Consider the following 16,866-nt stretch of genomic DNA (forward strand, 5'->3'; position numbering starts at 1 on the left):
GGAGCTTCTTCTTCGTTCGAGATCCTGCAACACACAGTGTGTTGGATCCATCCCAAAAGCAAACTGCTAGAACAAGGGACCGAACCGAGTGCCTTAAAGTGCTTATTCCGATACAGTAAACTGTAAGACTGTACAGCACCCCGATGGCCTGTGTGTGTGTGTGATATGTACGCCAGCGGAGCAAAAGTAATGCCCATTTGCTCTTTGGGTGGCAACAATTTCAACCCCGAAAACGGAGGATTTTTTGAGGATAGATAAAAACTCTTCTCATTTTAAACTGATTTAAAAAAAAGGAAACGACCGCATCCTTGCAATAAACTACCAATGCTGCGCGATAAGCAGCCAAACTTTTGTGTGACTGGTCGCTGGCACACAAAGCTCATTCCAGGTTGACCCCCTTCTCAGGGGTGACCTTTGTTTGTTGTTGTTGAAATATTGTCTAAAGAACAATTCCTAGAAAACATTTCAATTTCACTGTAGATGAGATAAAAGGCGCCCAGCGCTACGGTGTACTGTGTTAATTGAAACCAATCTCACCTGAAGGCAGGAAACACGGCGTGTGTACTGCCTACTGCCCTAAGAACCAACAACGAACAGTCTTTGCTGGCCTCGGCGCGAAATGTCTTTGAATTTCCCAAATCGAACTCTCCAGCCTTTTCCCTGTGCTGTGCTTTGCTATTTGTCTAGACTTTTTCCGAAAACGGCATTACTTTGAGAAGAGGTTCGTTTAGGAGGAGGTTAGATGGAGTCCGAGATGCGGCGGGATAGGCGTGGGCCTTCCGGCCATGCTTTAGAAACTCCAATGAATGATTATCTACGCAAGAGAACGTTCAACACAAAGGGTGAACCAGAACCAGAAGGTGGCAACATTTGAATGTCATTTGCAATTAAATGTCTGCTGTGTGGCGGCGCTGGTGGTTGTGCCTGTATGGTACGATTATGCAAATATGGGTGTGCTCTGTGTGCGAGTTGAAAGCGGCAGAGAGGGAGAGAGACCAGAATAAACTCCCACAAGAGCTCGCAGGATAAATATATGCATACTAAGGTAGGTAAACCACGCATCGGCCGGAACTCGGGTACTCGGGCAAAGGGCATTAGAGCCCATCCGGGATCGGGATTGAAGCATCCAGATATGCAAAGAAGCTGCAGGCGTGAGGCGCTCTCCTTTGGGTGAATAATTAAAAACACCAAGCAGGCAAGCCGGTTTGCGTAGTAGGCCCAGGTGGAATCGCGTGACATAATACGCAGCCGGTGTTTGTAACGCGAGCCAGTCGTCGTCGTCGTTGGTAACCGTTAAACCGCAACACGCGGAGGAACACTTGCGTTCCTTATTAAACCGCTTGTCAGCACGGGAGGGGGAGGGGGGGGGGGAAAGAAAGAACCTGATCTTCTGCACGCAGAAAGCTGACACACTCCTTGCTGGCGGGGTTGTTGAACCACCCGAGAATCAAATATTTGCCGACGAGAAATTCCTCACGTCCTGGGCGCAGCAATGTCTGGTGTAGATTTCTTCGGGAATTGCTTCGTAATTCAATGGTATGCGACGTGACTGATATACCTTCCAGGACTTTAATACACAGCTATAGCTTCCCGTTGGGTGGTTCTTGCACGTTAAAGGATCTTACTCTTGATGGATGACGTTGAGCGGGCAGAAATGTCTCACCAGAGGGGGGGGGGGGGGAAAGGTGGGCCCCACTTGTACTTCAGATTGCACCGGCGAAAACGGTATTTACAGCTGAATTATGCGACCTGCCCAGGTAGCGCACCAGGTCCAGGTTGATTTAGGTGTCGATGTTTGAGGAGTTCATTAGCATAAAATCGATGAAGCTGTTTTCGTAAACAAAAAAAAAGGGAAGGGTTTTCTCTCTGCCGCCCAGAATACTGGGAACATGGGACGAGTGTACTTGAGCCCGGAAAGAATGTATTAAAATAATTGATCGTTCATGCGGATGCGCTCAGGAATGTTGGCGGGTGCCGGATTTAGACGGTCCTACATACTACACTCAGTGTACGGTGACGTAGTTTTGCGTATATTCGTCATCACTATCGCTTGCGTCACAGTTCGCTTCCAGCTGTTTCTTAGAGCCTTGCGCCTTTTGCAAACGGTATGCTCAGAGCTAACGCTGTACTGTATTCTATTGGAGGAACGCTTTAAGCTTATAAAAATAGCGTTCCTCCAGTCAGGATAATATTAAACTTCTCCCAGCAAAGAAAGAGCCATTTTTGGCTTACGTCTAGTAGCTTCGCGTGAGGTGTCGTCCATATGAACAGCTCCCCAGCCAGCCCCAGATTTCGCCCCTTGCGCTTTGTACGCGCTGAGATCACTTGCTGAGCGCGTATAGCAGGCGTCGCAAAAATTTACGCACCGCCAACCGCCGTCTAAGATCTCCATGGAGACCATGGATACATGTGTGTGTTTTTTCTTTTTGGCGCAAAGAAAAAGAAAGCACGCGTAAATGGAAGCATCACGCCCCAAAAGGAAGCAGCACGCGTGTGCCTGTAAAATCGTTCGGTGCGCGTGGGAGCATATGTTGAGGTATGAATAAATTATGGCGAAAAATTCAATTGACACACTTGATATGCTCAATTATGCGTGGTGGGGTAGGGCAGGGAGCAGATATACATGCTCCATTGCATAGCCCCAATCGGAGAGGGACCGTGGAAACTGGTAGGCAGATTTAGCTCGCAAGCCTCATTGATTATTCATATTTGTTTGTTAATCAATTTCCGTACCTTCCGGATTGTGTTAGGGGAGCGTGTGAAAAACTATTGGCAAACCACATGTTGTAGCACTGGTTGTGTTGTGGTTTAGTGGAACTTGTTATTAGTATGTGGTTTGTGAACGATGGCAACTTGTCAGTTACGATTGATAATGAGGATTTATGATGAAATGTAACGCTGGGGAATAATTGAGTATTTTGTGTTTTGTTGATGTCACACGCGTGAATCTGTGCGTGGTTGAACATTCAAAGTGATTAATTACATGCAATGTAATCCATCACAATCAAGGATCTTCTCGAAGAAATGCATTTTCCAAAGCTCCTAACTTCATGTCTAGATTCAGTTCCGAGACATTGAATAGGGACTTAGAGTTGTTTATTGGTAACCGAGGTCACATAAATACACTTAACGCGGCGAAGGCGCTATTTCCCCAGCCACAAACTACCCATCCGGAATCAGATGGCGATAAAGCTCGAGTTATAGATCTGAAGTAAAAATAATACTGTAACCACTTTCTCTCCAAACTCCAAATACAGTTGTTTCTCTGATTACCACCAGTAACAGCAATGGGGGATTCCGTTTCCGAAAATCTTACAGCTTGCAAATGGCCACACTGGTTCGGGGCAAACGCTGGCTGAGCGATATTCCGGTTTGATTAATTCCGTAATCGAATTACATTAACAGGTCTGTTTTCATGTTCGCCTACAGGCACCACGGAAAAGGTCAGAATCTTTTGGGAACAAATCATTCGAATGCGAAGGGGGCAAATCACAGCTCGAGGTGAATTCATTTCTTCGGTATACATTTGTTCTTGAGGCGATTGCAAAGAGAAGCAAAAGGAGAAATACAAGAGTCGTAATGTTATGCGAGATCGACACTGTGGCCCTTTGACTTTCAAGCGAGCATTGGGGGTAGTGCCGAGTTTCTTTGTGGAAATAAAAATCCACACAAACTTGGACCAACTCCAAGCAGCTCCAAGTGTAGAGAACAAAGAGAACGTGTGTGTGATTGTGTGCGAGCGAGAGTAAGAGAGAATAATTGAATGATATTGTAAGTAGCATTGAATGTGTTTATTCTTTGGATTTATTTTTAGTTATCCATCTCCGGATCTGAGCACACACAAACACCCTGGATCGCGACCAAGACCAACCCGGCGTGTGAAGGTCATTAAGACACCCGGACCGACCCCGGCAAGACTGTCGGGCGTGTGATGGTGTTCGATGGTCTTACGACCTCGAAAACAAGTATTGTTACTTACACGTGAAGTGTAAGTTTTCAAATCTTTGGCGAAAATCAAAAAATCCTCAAGGAAGGTTACAACCTCCCCGGAAGTAATAGCAATACATTAAAAGTTGAGAACATCGTACGTGTAAAGTGATCAAAAAAAATCTTCCCATTTTCCAACATCGACAAAATCGACCTGGAAACCTGGTGCATGTGATTGTGTTCCGGATTGTGTGTTTCACCTACGAAAATGTCCCCAGTGACCAGTGACCGGCGTGTGTGTATGTGATGCCATAATGACCGTCCATCATCGAGAACGTCACCTTGGTGCTTGGTGTGATGAGTGTGCGTTCAATCAATCGTAGTTGGCAGGGCGTTACCAAGTGTACGCAGCAGCAAAGGGCAGCAACATGAAACGAAAGTCCAAAAACCCACCAAGAGGAAGGTGCCTGTTGTGGTGAGTGGTGTGCGTTGCGGTTGCAATCGGAAAAAGCTTCTGTGACGTGAAGTGATTTGAATTTCGAGCACCCCCTGCCCTGGGTGTGGCGTAAGTATTGCAGTGTAGAGCAGCCGTGTGATGTTGCAAGTTGTCTCTCTCCCCCACGAGGAACGCTCGAAAACATTCGGGCAGTGTAGGCGATGAAGTTAACCCTTGTGTAGATACCGTTGTTCTCGTACCGCTCTAATCAGGCAAAGGAAAGTTGAAAAATCTAATCCAACTGCAAACGCGCAGAGCGTAGTGTAGAGAGCGGTTCGGTAGAGCTTGGCGGTGTGTTGGCGGTGTTAGTGAGTCAGGTGGACCGGTTCTGACAGGCACGGGTATCACAGCACCGGTACCAAAATAGCCGACAAAGTGTGGCAACGGATTCGATCCCCCCGGCCGCGGCGGGCCGCGGGTGGATATGTGATCCCGCGGGCGGATGCGCCCCGGCCCAGCACCAGCGTCATGGAGGACACAATCATCGAGGTGGTGGACCGGGATAGCTTGCAGCAGTCGCGGATGGCGCTGCCCCCGCGCTACCGCTTCCGGGATCTGCTGCTCGGTGATTTCGCTTTCAACGACGACGGTGAAAGGTAGGTGTACGTTCGCATTCCTCTTCTTCCCCCGTCTCACGCAGGTGCTCACCACTGACAACTACTGTGTACTGTGTTGCAATATACGTTGCTGTCGAGTTTGCTGGAGTGGGAGAGATTTACTGCCACGGGATTGACTTGGACGTTGACGCGATACCAACGCGACAGGACAGGGACAGGCCAAAAGCATTCCCTCGTTTTGAAGCCGGGATGCTTCAAATTGGTGGCATTCGAACGCAAAGCTAGTTTCGGTTGACATTGGATAAGGTTTCCTTGGCGACGGCAAGAAGAAGAGGAGCTAGCACGAATGGGAATTGCATTAGCTTGCAGTGCAATCTGTGCATTGTCGTTGCTCTTCACGGTGGAATGCCACCGTACATACCGATGCAATGCAAGCACACGGGCAAAGAATATAAGAACTTTTGCATAGAGTTTTGTGTGGGTAGAAGTTGAACGCTGCATGCTGTGATGGATTCCCAACAAAGAAAGGTACGGATGGTTCAGATAATAGAGATATGGGCAAATAACTACGATAAAACACAAGCAAGCAAGCATTGCTTTACAATGAGCGGTTCTGAATTGGACGTGCGGTAAATTCTTTTCCTCCGACTAAAGTCCGCTCCTTTAAAGCGATGGAGCTCTTTTCGCTTGCTAACCCATCGAACGAATGCTTCCCAAAAGACTCTGAGATAATTATCTGATAGGAGGGAGGACGAAACTTAACGGATTAGTTACATTCGGGGAAGACAAACTTCAACCGAATCGCTTAATTGGTGTTTTAAACGAAGTTCTGGCAAAGTTCTATTTACACAATCGGTTAACCACACTCAACCCTTCCCGCTCTGTGCTGGACAAGTGCTGTGCTCATTGATTACATTCGAGCTCCTCCTTATCGTTGGTAACAGCATCGAGTTGCTCCAAACGTTGGCCACAACGACGACTCTTCTATGGTCGTTCGATATCGATTGGTTGCATGGCCGGCGTTTCGGTGCGTTTCGATCGAAATTGGAACTATGTGGTCATCGCCATTTGGACAATAGTAGGGTTTTTGGTATTGTTCTTGGATATGGATGGCCAGCATGTGAGCCCTTCCCCGGGGAACCACGGGGACTTGTTTGAAAATCCCTAAACAATGACACACACACGAACATAGTCACACATGCCACGTATCACGGGTCTGACTGCATGCGATATGTAATCAACGTCGGGCAGCCGCATCTACGCGGCCAGATGGATCGATTCGAGGTTTTCGCTTTTCTGTTCGCTGCTGTTAGAGCGCGCCGTTCATACAATAGGTCATATCATGAAGCTTTTTGGCATAGTGCCATTCTAGCCAAACTAGCCTGACGATCGTTCTCTTTCACGAGCATAAACAATTCCCCTTAATTATAAGCGTCCCGCTGTGCAGTTGCGAGGGGGGATCGTGTGATGCTAAATATCTTGTCCACAAATGTCCATATTTTCTTTCTCACACACATACACACAGACACACCTGGATTGGATGTTAGATGGAAATGCTCCCGCTGTGAAATACTTGCCATTAAAATGAACCATTCTGAGGCGTGCATTTATATAATTTCATTCCTCTATTTTCGCAACCCAACCCGAAGCACACCGGTTTATAATAGAAAAGCTTAATCTATATGCGCCATCGTGGGCAAACAGACGGTTTGTGTGTGTGGCATTATTTGTATTCTCCCCGAACATCCCCCCGGCCCATCGCATCGCAATTGAAAATACGTCAAACACTATTATCCGACCGATTTGCTGCATCACAGTTTCCGGACGGACAGACGAATGCTCACGATGAACCCCGTATTCGGATGCAAATCGGGTTCGAATGTGGTTATAATCCTACGCTAAGGTTCTGCCCGATGTCTGCCTGATGCTCCATAATTTAGCTATCGATTTGTGAGTTCCAATGCACAGCCGTTCCGCGTTACGGTTTGGAGAAAGAGCGAGCGAGGGACTGTGTCTCCCCGGTTTAGCATACATTTTTACTCGTTCGTGGAAATCGGTTCTGGACGGAATCCACTCGCCCACACACATCCGTTCTCTGGTTGTGTGTGTGTTTGTGTGTACTTAACGAAAGTAGTTTATTTGCATACATTTTCTTGGCAGACCTTTCGCACCGGTTCCGATGATGGTTCACCACCGGGAGTGAATGGTGAACTGAGACCTACTCATAATCCTTTTATAGTGTCCTTTCCCCCGGTTTTTGGGAAGGACCAAACCAAGTAGTCGTTCCGATCGATCGATTGCGAAGCAACCGAGGGAAAGTTTGGCATGTAAATTGGGAACCGTCACTGTATCTGTCGTGTAGAAGGGACGGAACAAACTTGTAACCACCCCTCCCCCCAAAGGAGACACACACACGCTTTTGCTCCAAAGATCATTCCCGGACCCTGGTGGCAGTGGCAACGACTGAAGAACATCCCAACCGACATGATAATGGGAATGAAACGGTTTTTCAAACATTATGATAATGTTACGACTTTTCAACAATGTTCTTCCACAATGGTACAGCAGACGCTACAGATGGGTTGGGCTGACTCGAGTCACAGGAACATGACCAAACCGAGAGCATGTGTATTCTTCAACACGAGCATTCCTTTTTCTTCGTGCAGTCGTTGGAGTTCTTTTGGCCGAAACATCCTTTTTTTCAGACAGACAGTATTCAAAGGGTAAGAATGTGACGCTGCTTTTTATGTACCCCGTGTGTCCCGTTGTCAAAGTGGGAGGAAAAAGTTCAAATCAATTCCAATCTTTTTAAGTCTTCTGAATTACAGCACCAAAAGCGTAGTTTCTTTATCTACGGCAAAAAGGGAAATTCATTTCATTTGCTTCGGATCGTTAAATGCGATAGCGGCAAGGATATTGCAACCCATATTCCAGTGAGAATGACCGCAGACCGTGGCAAATTACTACCGGTACTGGATATTCTTTTAAGGGTTTAAGATGAAGGCCAAAATTGTGGCCAAATTAGAGCCAAGCTCTCGGGTTGGTTTCAAGTTTGCCCCGGCCACCTTCTCCGCTTTCATTACTCCAAGGAGTTTGGTGGGATTAGTCCCCTCCTGGGAGAGCTTTTGGTACAGTACACACGCTAATGGTGTGTTGGTAGCGCACAGGAGGGAAAACGAGGGAAATTAGTTCACCAGCGAGGGCTTTTTCCCGAAGTGGACAAAAATAACAACAAGAAACAGAAAAGGTGCGATAATACAAGAGCGGAAAAGGTGCATCGAAGCAATATCGTAGCATGGGGTAAATTAAATTAACCGTTTCAATAGGACCGCTAAAGGACGCTTCGGGCTTTTCGGGACCGCCGTTACTACGCTGCCACGGGAAATGATTTTCCTTTGCTTGCGTTTCTTGAGTTTCGTTGTAAGCTATAGCCGTAAGGATACGGCGCTGTGGTGGATTGATCGATTATCGAACTCTCCGAAGGCACAAATCGTACGATCCCTTCGGCGCCCTGTGGTGAAAAGATCAGCCCGAGGTGATGTGATTTCGTGGCAGCCCCCGGGCCAAGTGGATGATTCAATATACTGGGCCAATCCATCCATTAGCGCGGATCGATTGTTTTCACGGCAAACGCTCCCTTTTGTACTGGGGAAGATGAAGCGTAAAGCTCTCGTGCTCTCCCTCAGCCGCTATCAGCCGCCGGGAAATGTGACGTAGAGCGACGATAAAACTAATGTAGGCCAAATGAAAAATCGATGAAGACTCGCGATGAACCAGTCAAAACACACGAAACAACAAAACAGATGTGTATGTGTTTGTGTGTGTTAAAGGGGGGAAAGGAGACGGTAGAGGCATTGCATCGAGCTAAAAGCAGCCGGGAATGTCAGCCACATTAAAGCAAATTGTTGATAATTGGAGGTTAGCATGGAACGGTTTTGCTGTCGATACCGCTCGTTAGCTGTTTTGTGGCGGCAACTCCTTCGGATCGGATCGATACTGGGGATCGATCCATGGCAGTTCAGCACCCTTAAAAAAAAACCCTCCCAACAATCGATTAGATGTCAGCTGAAAGGACACATTTCCCCCGCGTTTTGATGCAAATATGGGTGGCATATAATTATTATGACGTGGCGCGGCCCGTTCTTTTGTCACCGGAGGGAATATTGCGCAAAACAGCACAGACCTTCACATTGCTTGCGGAGTTCCCTGCGTGGGGAGGTTTAAGGTCGGCACTGGCAGTGGTTCGGCGAAGAGGTGGCTTCATTTATTCAGCACAAACACAATTCTTTTTGCCCATTTGGTGGTGGTGGTGTTGGTGGCTTTGCGCCCTCGGGAGTGCGCTTTTTCATCGCGCACAGGATGACTTTGCGACGGGATGGTCGTGAGGACATGTGTTACATGTGAATGGCTATTTCCCAGGGATATATATACTGGCAAACAAAAAAAGTGGCAACGCAACACGAACATGCAAGGGAATACGGGAGGTTTAGGAATAACGAATCGAGAACTGTGGAAGAAAAATGATGTTTGTTTCTTTGGGAGTGTACATTTGGGTGTGAATGGTGCATAATGGAACTTCATGCGTTCTTTATGATTGCCATGAGGAGTTTCATAAAGTTATATCTGTTTTGTTACAGAAGAAAAATTGGGCTTGAAAATTTTTTCTGCAAAATTGATATCATCGTGTTGAAGAATAATCGAAACACAACTGCAATGTAGCCAAACACTGCGAGGGTATTAGAAAGAGGGAATCCGTATTGAAACTGGAGCTGGCTCAAAACGTATCATGTTCCGGGAACCGATAACAAACCTCTATTTATCCAGGAACAGATACTAAATCCATTCCAGATCTTTAACTGATGTTGGATATACTTACTTACTTACTTATCCGGCGCTACAGCCGCTATGCGGTCTTGGCCTGCCTCAGGAGTGTCCGAAACCGCTCACGGTCTCGAGCCTTCGTCTGCCAGTCCGTTATCCCGGCCTTAATGGCGGACGTCTCCACACCATCTTGCCACCTCAATTTGGGCCTACCACACCTCCTCTGTCCTTGTGGACGGCCTTTACGAAAAAGACTTTACGGGCTGGGTCAGTGCTATATCCCTATATAGGTACTATACAGTCCCAGCTTCGCCCGTTGCGACAGGTTCTTTGAGGTGAACTAATTTTGCAGGCTGTAGAATGACCGGTTGGCAGCCAGCATCCTTGCGCGCAACTCAGCTTCTATGCTATTGTCGTTGCTGACCTTTGACCCAAGACGAAGGTGAATTATGGGACGACTTCATCGGTGTTGGATATACATCAGAAGTTATCTCAGCCCTATCAGGACAGCGGGACAAATCAATATCTAGGCCTTAGTCTAACACCTTTCTTAGAACTGTTCCTAAATCTTCATTGCTTCTGCGAAAATATAAATTCATAAATTTTAGCAACAAAATGGTGGCCTGCTTGAACTGTGGAAATCTCGTGATGATTCAGGAAGCACACGGCTTTGTACAGTATTGACCTTTAATTTGTTTTAATTACTGTGGAAGCTGTTCACAGTTCAATAACAAAATGGATTAATTAGCCAAATTACTGCTCAACTTTATTTCGGGCACTTATGCGGAAGATATCTAACCCCGAACCACAAACACATCCTCCCTATATGGCTCCCACGTGGTATAGTTCTCACGTTAAATAACATCCCAAACCCAAAACCCCGTCTAATGCTCACTCTCATGGTTGTCATTTGTGGTTTTCATGTGAAATCATTTCGCACACGTCTAATTTACATACCAACCATTCCTCCCCCCCCCCCCCCCAGCTCCCCGGTGTGCGGTGTTTTGTATCGCATTATTCTGGCAGTAATTATCAAAACCAAATTAAATTCAAGGCCATTCAACTAGCGCCGTGGCTTTGAATTCGAATCAGACAGCAGCATTCCGATATCTGTTTATCATTTAATAGCATTTCCCCACAACAGCGTGGAGTGATGTTTATTTGGCTGTTTGTTATCAACTGTCAGAGTCACCAGAATTGCTTTACTGTGTGTGTGTGTGTGTGTGTGTCTGTGCATTGTGTTGCTTCCCTTCTTCCCCCGTTTTTTTTGGAAGATCGTTTCCACTTAAGCAAAGCGTCCTGTGCGCGATAAAATACAAACAGAACAGCGCTGGCTAGTGGTTTAAACGGAAATGGAATTCCCCCATTGCTTCCCTCAAAAGCCCGGTAGACCAAAACTCTGCCAAACTCGCCACTGGGGCTTACCGTTTTGTGGCACGGTTCACGTTCTGTTGTTCTCTGGGTAGAATGTTTTCCAATTACTGCCCGCCCTTATCAGACGATTTGTTTTGGTTTTAAAATTTAAATCCCACTAAAGCAGTGCTGCTTCTGTCCGCGCGTCCCGTGTCCCGCGCCATCGCTTAGCTCGAATTCAATTTTGCGTCATCAAAAATTCAGCCACGAGCGTAAACGAACGCGTTGTTAACTTCAAAACAATGCCCAAAAAGAGGCCCCGTTCTCCTCGCCGTAAAAACCGTACATCACAAAGAGTTGCCACCCAAAGGCCCACAACCGGCTCGAGTCTGAAAAGTTCCAGAAGGAAAAAGTGTACCACGGCAGGCGGTTTTGGTTCGCTGTTTATGGCTGCGAAATCTTTCACCGAAGGCCTCTTTTTTCAAGGATTCCCTTTTTTCCCCTTTGAGACACACACGCACAGACCAGCACATCTCCCATATGCTGCCTGTCGAAGAATCGGTGTGCGGCACAGGCAAGATTTACAACCAGTAAAACTTTCTTACGATGTTCCTTGCGAAGCTGCTGCGCTTAATTTGTTTTGCCGGCCGTGTTTCGTGTCGGCTATGACGTATAGAAGGTGTTTTGCAATCTTTCTTCTTCGTTCCGGCTGGTTGGCTGGTAGGAAAATCGATTGTTTTCTTCCCGTTGTGCACAAACACACACACACGCGCGCGCTTCTATGCGAATTGGAACGTGTCTTTGGAGCATTGGAAGCAGAGAAACGTCTTGCGATACTTTCGCGTACCGTCCGTCGAAAGTGAATTGAATTATTTACAACCCCGGGTTGTGGCGGTTGTGGAAAAATCGACCAAGAGGGCAGCCTGACACTGACCATTGACCATTTGTCAGTCAGCCAAACACCCGGAACCGCTACGGGAGCTGAAAGTTGTGCCGGCAAATGTCCGTGCCCGAGGGCACGGTTCGTTGAGACTTTCGCGATTAAATATTCAGCACGAAGACGGCCGCTTTGGAGCAGGCCCAAAGAAAGAGAGAAAGAGAACTCCCCCACCCGGAAGACTACAAGTGGAATGGGGTTTGTTTTGAGACTTCCTTTCCATTTTGCTGTGTCCACTTCTTCAAAACTCAACAGGATGGCAATTGTGCGAACTGAGGCGTGCGAAGGAAAACGAAATGCACCACCTTCCCAAGGAGACTTATTACCAAGCCTTGTGGAGCGTTTAATTAGAAAAACAAAGATGATTCCGCCATTTAGAGCAACATTATTTTCCGCGAATGTCCTGCACCATCATTCAGCAATTTTCATTGGAAGCTCAATATTCCTCGCCATGTGCAGAACCTGGCCGTTCGTTAGACGTCAATAAGGCTTGCTTCTCATCCTCGCGCAAGAAGCTATTGAATGAATTCATTAAAAGTTATAATTCGTTCAATTGCGAAGCACAACAATATCATTAACTTTAGCGCTTGCGGGCGTCTTGGCTGGGCGAAAAACACCCGCGCACCTTCTCTGTGTGTGTGGTGTTGGAATGTGGTAAACAAAGCAGCAGACTTGGTGGCAATCGGCAACAGCATCCTCCATCTCTCGAGACCCAGTCAGTTCCGGTGGGAATACACTGCAAGGTGTTATTGTAGCTGCTGCCGTTCTGGTCAGAGCTGTCTTTTCTACGGAATCCTTGTGCTGTTTGTTCGGCATGGGAGTAAAAGGAAATCCCACACAATAGAGCCGGATAAGGCGGTGGATAAGGGAGTAAAAAGGGAGGCGTGGAAAAGGCGTTGCATTGAATTTCGAAGAAAACAATACTAATTAATACTTTCCAATAAACACGGCTTTGTTAATTAGTTGTGCACAATGGGTGTACGGACGATTGGAGGAGGGCAATTGAACAACAGCAAAGTAGTAAATGAAATCGGGTCTTCTCTTTTTCCCTTCCAAGCGACATGATTTTTACTGAAGAAATTGAACATTGGAAGACGAAAATAGATTAATATACTAATGTGCTTGACAATATCAAATAAAGGAGTTCTTTATAGAATAATAGCTTTGTTAAAAAAGGAAGATTGTTCTATAGCTGTTGTTAATGCCAATACAATTGTTTCGCTCCTTCAGTCCATCAAATCAAACATCAAACAATACAAATTGCGCATAAATGAAGGTAAAACCTTAGAATAAACTTTCACAGTCTTTCTGTGTGCTCGTATGGCGAAAGCAAAAAACGCCTTTGATAGTAAAGTAAATAGCAAAGAAATATTACTCACGAGCGAACGATTCTTGCTAATATGTTTCCGCAGCTTTTGGACTCCCTGGTATGCTTCTTGGTTTGGGCCAAAGCCCACCACCCACCGAGCCATGCTTGTGGTCACTCGTCCGTGAAAGCATTTGCGAGCAGGACCGTTGTTGGTTGCAACCGCCTTACTTCTTCCGCACGTGTGATGGCAATATTGTATGAGAGTGTGGTAAAGCTGAAAAAAGGGCGAAGAAAAGAATTACTCACATAAAAAGCAGCAGCACACACACATAGACATACAGGACGAATGGTCAGCAAACTGCAGCCCAGCGGGTGTGTGCGGGAAATATGATCAAGTTATGGGAGTTTTATCGGTCGTAATTTTCCCACAAAAACGCAACGCAAGCGATGGTCAACATTCTCGGACAACTTTCTACTTCGGTTGGCTCGCTCGCTTGCTCGCTGACTTCGTCGGGAAAAGTTGGGAAATCTGTGCAAGCAAACTAGCAGCAAACTTTGAAGAACACGGACCACGGAGCGTGTTCCAGCGTGATGTTGCTAATGCTAAAGCCACCTTGAAATTAGCACTTTATAGCAAACTTTCCTCCTCCCATTAGGGGTTCCGTCCCCGTTGAGACTGGTACCGTCACTAGGTCTTGGGCTAGCAAGACCCGCCCCGAGTTCGTATTGGAGGATGCGTTTTTTTGCATCCCAACTTTTCCCATTACAGAGATCTCGGCGAAACCAATTGGAAGGAGGAAAGTTTCATGAGTAGCTAGTTCTTGGAATCGATAAACTCACCCGATGATGATGATGATGATGATGATGATGATGATGAGAGGATGGCGGTGAAACGTTAGTGGCGAAACCAAGTTCTGAATAACTTCCCGACACTGCATTGATGTTGTTTCATTTCCGGATTGAATGCTTCGAATCCATCATCATTTTGGGCTGAGTGGAGTATCGTGTTGTGTTGCCGTTCGGGGGGATTCACACACGAAGTGCACACTTTCACGGGAGCGTTCCAATTCGCACTTTTTTCTTTCGCAATAAGAACACTTTTATCTCCAAACGCACTCCCGCTTGGTCATTAAACAGACGAACAGACAGTCAGACGAATGACCAAAAAGAGAACGCTGCTGGTGAGAGTTGAGAAGTCACGGCCTTCTATGTCTGCGCACTGTAGCTCTTAAAACACACAAAAGCAAGCAAGATTCTAGCGTAAAAGCACGTGGGCATTTGGCTGGAAGCAACACCGTAGGCATGACGACAGACAACACATTGTGTGCACTGTGTGTTTGCTTCCCAGTGCAACGAGCAGCGGACGTCTCAACGAGACGTGGAAACAACCACAAGTCTTGAATTTAATTACTCCCCATTCATGTGCTGCCAGTTTGCTGACATGGATATGGTGCTGTAGCCAGGCTGCCTTCGAAGGTCTTGCACGTGCGGAGTTAGTGTGCAGTTGCGGAGAGAAATTCATCATTCAACCGATAGGATATGAAAGGCGCAGGCACCACCGCAGAGTGGGTGCAGTTAAGTATGAGATATGAAATTTGATTATTCGTTCGTTGAGGTTGGAACTTTGAAGCCCACAGCCGACCTCGAGGGAGGGGAAAGCTTCAACGTTCAGTGCTATGCCTTCAGGAGGATGGATAATGTCGTTCTAAATTTAATAGATATCGGTTAATAATGGGTTTCTGGTAAATGAGTGGGCAGAAATATGTTCCAGCTTGACTTACACAGCACAGCCATGTTTTCCATTCATTGCCACGATCCTCAGCCTCAATCCCTGGCTGAACCAAAGCAACTGAATTAATTGGATGCTTTCTTAGGTTTATGTCCCGTTGCAAGAAGTTATTTTCTGAACATTACACTGGTTTTGCAGGTACTCGCGATAACCCTGTCCCTTCTCGGACCAAAATAACCATAAAACAGTAGCATCCTTTACTTGTTGTACCCTATCCCTGGGGTTTGAACCCCACCGGGCAAGCATAAAACTGGACAGTTCGTTTTAATTTAATTAAACTTAAACATACACCCCAACTCGTCCGAAATATGCCACAGGTCTAGAGCATCGTGCAGGTCAACCTCCGATAGTAAAAAAGCTCACATTAAAGCACAGATCTTAAATTTCGTTTGACTTTGAATTAACTCACCTGGTTGCGTGTGTTTTTCTTTGCCCGCCCGGCGGTCACGAGATCTCTAAAACCGAGGCCTCGAAAGTTTTGGGTAGCGCTAGTTCGAAGGTGTAGTTCGTGGCTGTTTAGCCTTCCCATTTCGGCGCGTGTTATCAAATATTTACAAAGGACCGGAAATTCAACCTTTCCACCTTTCGCAAACCACGATGCTTTCTGGTAGGAAATGAATGAACCTACTTGCCTACGGTTTGTGTCGGTGTTTCTGTGTGTGTGTTTTGGAGTTAGGCTGAACCCTAACCCTGTTATCCTGCTATCATGCAATAGTTTCCATCGATCCGAAAGCGCACCAACCGTCGTCCGTTTTCAACCGCCCGGCGACCTAGTCACACAAGTCACCGTTCTCCATTTCCACGGTCAAAGCACGGAGCGTTACGAAGCGTAACGTGAGCTGTCACACACAGACTCACACTCACAGCACGCTCACTTCATCTAAGGCACTGGTTTTGAAGTTTATCACCGTGAAAATGGAGAATGATTGACGTGGTTGAGATGGTGTGGGCTGAGGAGCAGGAGCAGGAGCGGCCCGGTCACCGGCACTAATTGCTGTTTAATCTAAGGCTCCCGCCTCCGGGTTGATTCAACAGTTGCGTTTACAGGTGCCAAAATATTTCCTCCGGTGGAAAAGCTAATTTCTGGCTTTTTGCAAACCGTCCCAAGGCGATAGGAAAGTGTGAGTCCACCAGCTGTCACCTCTTGCTGGAGCTTGCTTGGAGAAGGGGCTCGGGGGCTGTCGAGAGGCGAAGCGTACTTAAGATTGGGTCCGAAGATTGTAAGGGATTACTGCTGGTTACGCTCTCGACGGGGCAGACGATAAAGCGTTTAGTGTGCAATCAATCTTGAAGCGGAGCCAGATGGCGTATTTTGACAAGGATTAGCCCGTGGAGTCGGTAGAGTAAGCCGTTTTCCGAGACTATTAATCGACTTTTGACTGTTGGTTCATAGGGCAGGAGCGGGGGTTACGATGGCAAAAGGGTGAGAGAGCTCGGGAGTTTAATTTGCCTGCACGCTGACAGGGCAAGTAATTAATAATTGTTTCACGTTTCCATCAGTTGTCCAGGGCAGTAGTAGCAGCAGCAGCACTAACACTATGCAATGCCGCGTCGCGTCGTACATCATCCGATTAATTATCGAAAAGCATTTATCACGGACGGATAGCTGAAGGTAAAATTAAGGCAGTTTATACGAATTGCTGAACGGATTAAGCTGTAAGAAGCTTCCGGCGGATG

At 46.7% G+C, this 16,866-nt stretch overlaps 1 long non-coding RNA gene across 4 annotated transcripts; it reads right to left on the reverse strand.

Annotated features, from left to right (window-relative positions):
* Positions 1-12,290: 12,290 nt before the first annotated feature.
* On the reverse strand, positions 12,291-14,604 carry LOC121602038. 4 transcript variants are annotated; one of them, XR_006006265.1, is made up of 4 exons: positions 14,241-14,604; positions 13,740-13,929; positions 13,471-13,674; positions 12,291-12,892 (listed from the first exon to the last, which is right to left on the reverse strand). It is a non-coding gene; the product is annotated as an uncharacterized LOC121602038 (long non-coding RNA). The 4 variants fall into 4 exon arrangements; XR_006006264.1 differs by having other exon boundaries at positions 13,740-13,942; XR_006006266.1 differs by having other exon boundaries at positions 13,740-13,953.
* Positions 14,605-16,866: the final 2,262 nt, after the last annotated feature.

The sequence above is a fragment of the Anopheles merus genome, unplaced genomic scaffold, assembly GCF_017562075.2.
Source record: "Anopheles merus strain MAF unplaced genomic scaffold, AmerM5.1 LNR4000273, whole genome shotgun sequence".
NCBI classification, from domain to species: Eukaryota; Metazoa; Arthropoda; class Insecta; order Diptera; family Culicidae; genus Anopheles; species Anopheles merus.